This window comes from Anguilla rostrata, chromosome 12 (assembly GCF_018555375.3).
Source record: "Anguilla rostrata isolate EN2019 chromosome 12, ASM1855537v3, whole genome shotgun sequence".
In the NCBI taxonomy this organism is placed as follows: domain Eukaryota; kingdom Metazoa; phylum Chordata; class Actinopteri; order Anguilliformes; family Anguillidae; genus Anguilla; species Anguilla rostrata.
Window position 1 is genome coordinate 930,765 of NC_057944.1, and position 6,034 is coordinate 936,798.

The window sequence follows — 6,034 nt, forward strand, 5'->3', positions numbered from 1 at the left end:
AGAGGAGAAGGGCACACTGGTTGTCCCTCTGGGTACACAGAGCTGGTGGTTCCCTCCACTAAATTGCCAGGAGTAACCCAGGGCAGAGACTCTGGCGGCATACTGATTCGGCTTAAGGCAGAGCTTCAGAAGCACATAGAATTAATGAAAAAAGATGAAAATCATTTATGGCTCAAGATTTTAAAAGACATCATTTTTAGCATGCAAAATGTTTTCCTTTGCGCAATATATATATCTCCCCCATAGAATCCCCGTACTTCAAAGAGGACACCTTTCTCAACATTGAGAGAGAGATCAACCATTTCCAGGCCCAGGGGAATGTGTTGATATGTGGTGATTTAAACTCAAGAACTGGTGAAGAACCTGACTTTATCAATAGTCAGGGAAATAATTACATATTTGGGAATAACCATTGTGATCTTCCTTTTCATTCACACAGGAATAATTATGACAAACAGACAAATACAAATGGAAGGCAGCTCTTGCAGAGAGGGGACTCTCTAGGAAGACTGACTTACTCTTCACCTCTTGGCATCAGCACCGTAGATTATATGTTTACACGTCTGGACCCATCATCTTTCAGAGCATTCACAGTCAAACCACTAACACCTCTGTCAGATCACAGCCATATTACAAAAGGACAGAAACATCCAACACAGAAACACTTCCCAGTAAGCTGTACAACATTGAAAAATCCTACAGATGGGCCCAAAACAGCAAAGAAAAATACCAGAAAGCAACTGGCAGCCAATTGACTCAATCCCTCTTAGACAACTTTCTGGAGAATGCATACACTCACAATAAAGAAGCTGTAAACCTGGCAGTGAATAATCTAAATATTTGGCATCAATGTCCAACCTGAAATCTTCCAATAGAAAAACCAAAAAACCAAACCATGAAAAATGGTTTGATTCAGACTGCCATGACATGAGAAAAAAACTCAAAATATCAAACCAAAAACACAGACAACCAGAAAATGAGGAATTACGCCTCGCTTATTGTCAGGTACTAACACAATACAAAAACACACTCAGAACCAAGAAAGAACAGTACATTAAGAATAAACTCAGCATCATTGAAGAATCTATTGATTCTAACAGTTTCTGGGACAACTGGAACAGATTACACAAAAAGGACCATGATGAATCGTCAAAATGGAGACATTTGGCAAAACCACTTTGAAAATTTATACCAGAAAAAGACACTAAGCCCAGAGCAAAAGCAAATATGTGAAGAATTGGAAAAGCTTGAACGGACTATAAAAGATTACCAAAACCGTTTATAGACTCCCCAATAACTGAAAAAGAGCTATTTGAAAAACTGAAGGACCTACAACCCAGAAAAGCCCACCGTGCAGATGGCATCCTAAACGAGATGCTAAAACACACCGATCATAAATTGAAATTGGCTATCCTGAAACTGTACAACTTGGTTCTGAGTGTCGGTTACTTCCCTAATGTCTGGAACAAAGGACCCATAACGCCCATATATAAAACTGGAGACAAATTTGACCCAAATAATTACAGTCATATGTGTGAACAGTAATCTGGGGAAGGTATTCTGTATTATAATAAATAAAAGACTTATAAACTTCCTTATGGAGCACAATGTCTTGAGTAAAAGACAAATTGGATTCTTACCAAATTATAGAACATCGGATCATATTTTCACCCCAAATACCCTAATTTACAAATATGTTCACCAAAACAAAAGCAAAATTTGTCTGCTTTATAGATTTCCAGAAAGCTTTTCATTCTATTTGGCATGATGGTCTATTCCTAATGTATTGAAAGTGGTGTAGGGGGAAAAACATATGATGTAATTAAATTGATGCATACAAACAACAAACGTGCAGTTAAAATTGGAACTAAACAAAGTAAATATTTCTCCCAGGGGCGTGGCGAGGTGCAGGGCTCTTATATCTCACCCACTCTTTTTAATATTTATATAAATGGATTGGCAACACTATTTGAAAAATCTACAGCGCCTGGCCTTGCCCTATATGACTTTGTTCTACTCTCACCAACAGAACAGGGTCTACAGCAAAACCTGGATCTGCTAGAGTCATTTTGTCAGACCTGGGCCCTGACAATAAACCCCACAAAAACTAAAGTTCTTTCATTCCAACACAGATCCAGACATCAGGGACCCAAAATAATTATCACATTAGGAACAACTAAAATTGAACAAACTACAAATTACACATACTTAGGATTCAAAATCAGTTCCTACAGGAAGCTTTCATTTGGCTGTGAATGTCACATAACGGGTAGGGAGGACCCAAACGCAGAGTAAGGAAAGACAAACTCAAAAAAGGAAAATTAACAAAGACTTTATTAACAAAAAGGCAAACACAAACAGGGAAAGGCCATGGTGGGCAAAAACACAAAATCAAAAAAAATTTAAGAAAAACAGAAAACAAGTGGAATTCAAAACACAGGCAGGGCAGAACACAGGCAGGCAGAGTACATGGGTAGGTACATACGGTAAGAAACAAATACAAGGAACCAGCACCCGAGTCAAGGGGACAAAGAACTTAAATAAACAGGGGTAACAAGACACAGGTGAACTCAAAGAACAATCAAACCAGAAAATAACGAGACAATGGAAAACAATAATACAATTAACATGGGAACGAGCAGGACACAGAACAGAAGTGCCACCATCTGGCAGCCCAACAAGGAAAAACAAAGACAGAAACATAGAACCATGACAGTGAATGAACTTGAAGAGAAAGAAAAAAGGGCTTTCTAAAAATGTTCAAATCAGTAATTGACCCAATTGCACTTTATGGCAGTGAGGTGTGGGGTCCACTCACACAACACACATTTGTAAAATGGGACAAACATCCAATTGGTACCCTGCATGCTTATAGTGGGGCGACATAGCTCAGGAGGTAAGACCGATTGTCTGGCAGTCGGAGGGTTGCCGGTTTAAACCCCGCCCTGGGCGTGTCGAAGTGTCCTTGAGCAAGACACCTAACCCCTAACCCCTAACTGCTCTGGCGAATGAGAGGCATCAATTGTAAAGCGCTTTGGATAAAAGCGCTATATAAATGCAGTCCATTTACCATGCTGAGTTCTGTAAAAGTATCCTATGGGTTCAGAGGAAAACCACAAATAATGCACGCAGGGGAGAATTAGGCCAATATCCACTACTAATTAATATTCAGAAAAGAGCCATCAAATTTTGGAAACATTTAAAAATGAGTGACCCCCACTGCTATTATTACAAAGCCCTGAAATGCCAAGAGATGAATATAAAGAAGAGTCACCTCAGTCAACTGGTCCTGGGACTCACTGACGAAAATCCTAACACCACTAATAATAGTCAGTTCCAGGACAGTGACATCCTTCCAGCTCAGAAAATTTGACCAAACACAATTATAATGAAACAAATACAATTATATATATAATGAAAAATATTTGACCTATTGGAAAGAAATGACAGAAAGGCCGACACAGGCAGACCTGGCTGTCCAGATAGGACAGACTGTGCTCACACTGCAGTCAAGGAGTGGTGGAGACAGAGCTACACTTCCTCATAACATGTGGAAAATACCTGGACAAAATTTCTAACAGAAATTCACGAAAATATTCCCTGAATTTGAAACATTAAATGGCCACCAAAAGCTCCCCTATTAACACAAAAAATGCATAAGACTAGCGGCAAATTGCAGCACTGCTTGCCATAAACAAAGGGACAACCAGTGAGCCTATTTGGGTAAGCCTATATGTCTGTAAACTGTATGTCCATGTATATGTTCATGTGTTCAATGGTGTATGTTCTTTATATGTTCTTTTCTGTGTTTTGGCAACATAAGTTGTATCTTGTCATGCCAATAAAGCATTTTGAATTGAATTGAGAGAGAGAGAGAGAGAATGTAAGAGAGTAAGAGTAAGAGCTCATGATTATGATCCGCTAAACTTTCATTGAATTTTGTTGTTTTTTAGTTACGTACAATGAAAAGTAATATCTTAAATTAAATCTAAACAACTCAGGAACAACTTGAATACCTTTAACTTTAAAAGGGACCTTACCATCCAACCAAAAAAAGGAAAAAATATTACAAAGACAGAAAACATGGCTAGCTAGCTAACCAACTGCCACAGAACTGTCAATTGCCACAACAGGAGAAGTGGGATAAAATGCAGAAAACCACAATTAGAAAAAAGAAAAAGGGACAGGAGGAAAGACAGCAACAAAATAAACTGGATAAAGGAAATAGGAAATAGGAAGGTAGGTTTCTTTATAATTATAATCTTTATAATCTGACTGGTCAAGTAGCTAATCCAGCTAGCCTCCAGTTCTATGAGTAAATAAGCAACAGACATTTTTGACAGTTGGATACATTTGTACAGCAAAATAGTGGGCGGAGCTTGTGTAACCTAGCAATCACATACACTGAAGAAGTCAGCAGTGAAACAGGGAAAAGAGTACAAGGCTAGGCTACTGAGAGACACTCCAGTAACACTGAGAGCAGATTTTACTGTGCTAAATGAGAAAGAGGTCAAATCAGACCTCCTGTTCTACACAGAGTACCCAGAAGCCTGGCATTCTGCTCTCCATGCAGAAGATAGAAGGACAAGAGGTAGTTATGCCTAGACACCACCCCCAAATTTAACATTAATATCTACAACAACGACACTGTCATGATCCAAGGAACTGACAGTAAATTACAATCCTCTGTGCCCTCTAAAGTTACATCAGCTCCCAGTGTAACAGTGTCAGCCTCCCCTACAAACACAGTGCCCAGCACTGCTCAGCCAACCTCCTCCAGCACACTGACAGCCCACAGCCCTGCCACACCCAGAACACCTGTGGCTGTACAATGCATCCAGGACTGCCTATCCCTCCTAGAGGTAGAATGAATAGAAACGAGAGAGAACAAACTCTCAGAGACTTGCAGTATTTAGAATCTCACAACTGAATTTACACAATTCAAAGAGGAAACTCTCGTGGTTTCCAGACGACAAGTTCTTCAATCTTTGCACAGAATATCTTCAATATTTGCAATAAAGAGGATGAGGCAGAATCTTCGGAATATCAGACTTTATTCTCAACCAGTGATCACAAAGCCGAGACCTTTCTGCAGAAAGCTCTGCCATCATCTCAGTTACATTCTTTTTTATACACTGTTTCAGACTTAACCCCCCTTAATTCCCTCCTTATGGGCGTTTCCTCTTTCAATGCACCACAATGGTTTATCGATTTCTTATCTGTTTACTTTGCATAAAATGATGTTCATTGGTTGACACTCAATTGTGCTGACTTTATGAAATCACTGTGGCTACGTTCCTTGGAAATTCCCCAAACCACCTCCTATTCTCAACATTTTAACCACCTCCTATTCTTGGCTTTTTAGGTCGTAGTGTTTTGCAAACATTGGCAAACAAAAATAAAACAAAAATATATTTATATATTTAGTGACATGTGCTCTGATATAGTGATGGGTGTACAGCAGGTGTTATATATCTCTTGGAATTTTCCAAAAAAACCTGGAGAAAAATTGGCCAACTAGGAGAAAACATAACTGATCTCCGTAAGGAAAATGAGGACCTAAGAGCAGAACTGAGTGAAGTAAAAGAGGCACTGGAGCAAAGAGGCACACAGAACCATCGTCTCAGAGATCAGATGCTCAGTGTGAGAGCAGCTCACCCCTCAGACTCACTGCAGATCACAGACTGTTCATCACAGACTGAGAGCAGCCAGGCAGAGCTACAGCCCAGCCCAGAGCTCAGAACCGCCCCCCCTCAGGACCCCAGCCCTCCCTCAGCATCACAGCCTGAGAGCAGCCAGGCAGAGCTACAGCCCAGCCCACACACTCAGCCCCTACCCGGCCCAGCCCACGGCCTGCTGCTGAGAACCAGCCACCACCACCACAACAGCCCCCTAAAACTGCCATACTCGTCGACTCTAATGGCAAGTTCCTGCAGCACAGAGAGATGTTCCCCACACACAGGGTAGGAAAATTCTGGTGTCCCACTACTGACACAGCACTCAAACTCCTGTCCTTCTCGAATAGGCAAACCTG

At 40.6% G+C, this 6,034-nt stretch overlaps 1 long non-coding RNA gene across 1 annotated transcript; it reads left to right on the forward strand.

Annotated features, from left to right (window-relative positions):
- Positions 1-3,723: 3,723 nt before the first annotated feature.
- LOC135235509 (uncharacterized) lies at positions 3,724-4,434 on the forward strand. The gene is made up of 2 exons (XR_010324398.1): positions 3,724-4,239; positions 4,362-4,434. It is a non-coding gene; the product is annotated as an uncharacterized LOC135235509 (long non-coding RNA).
- Positions 4,435-6,034: the final 1,600 nt, after the last annotated feature.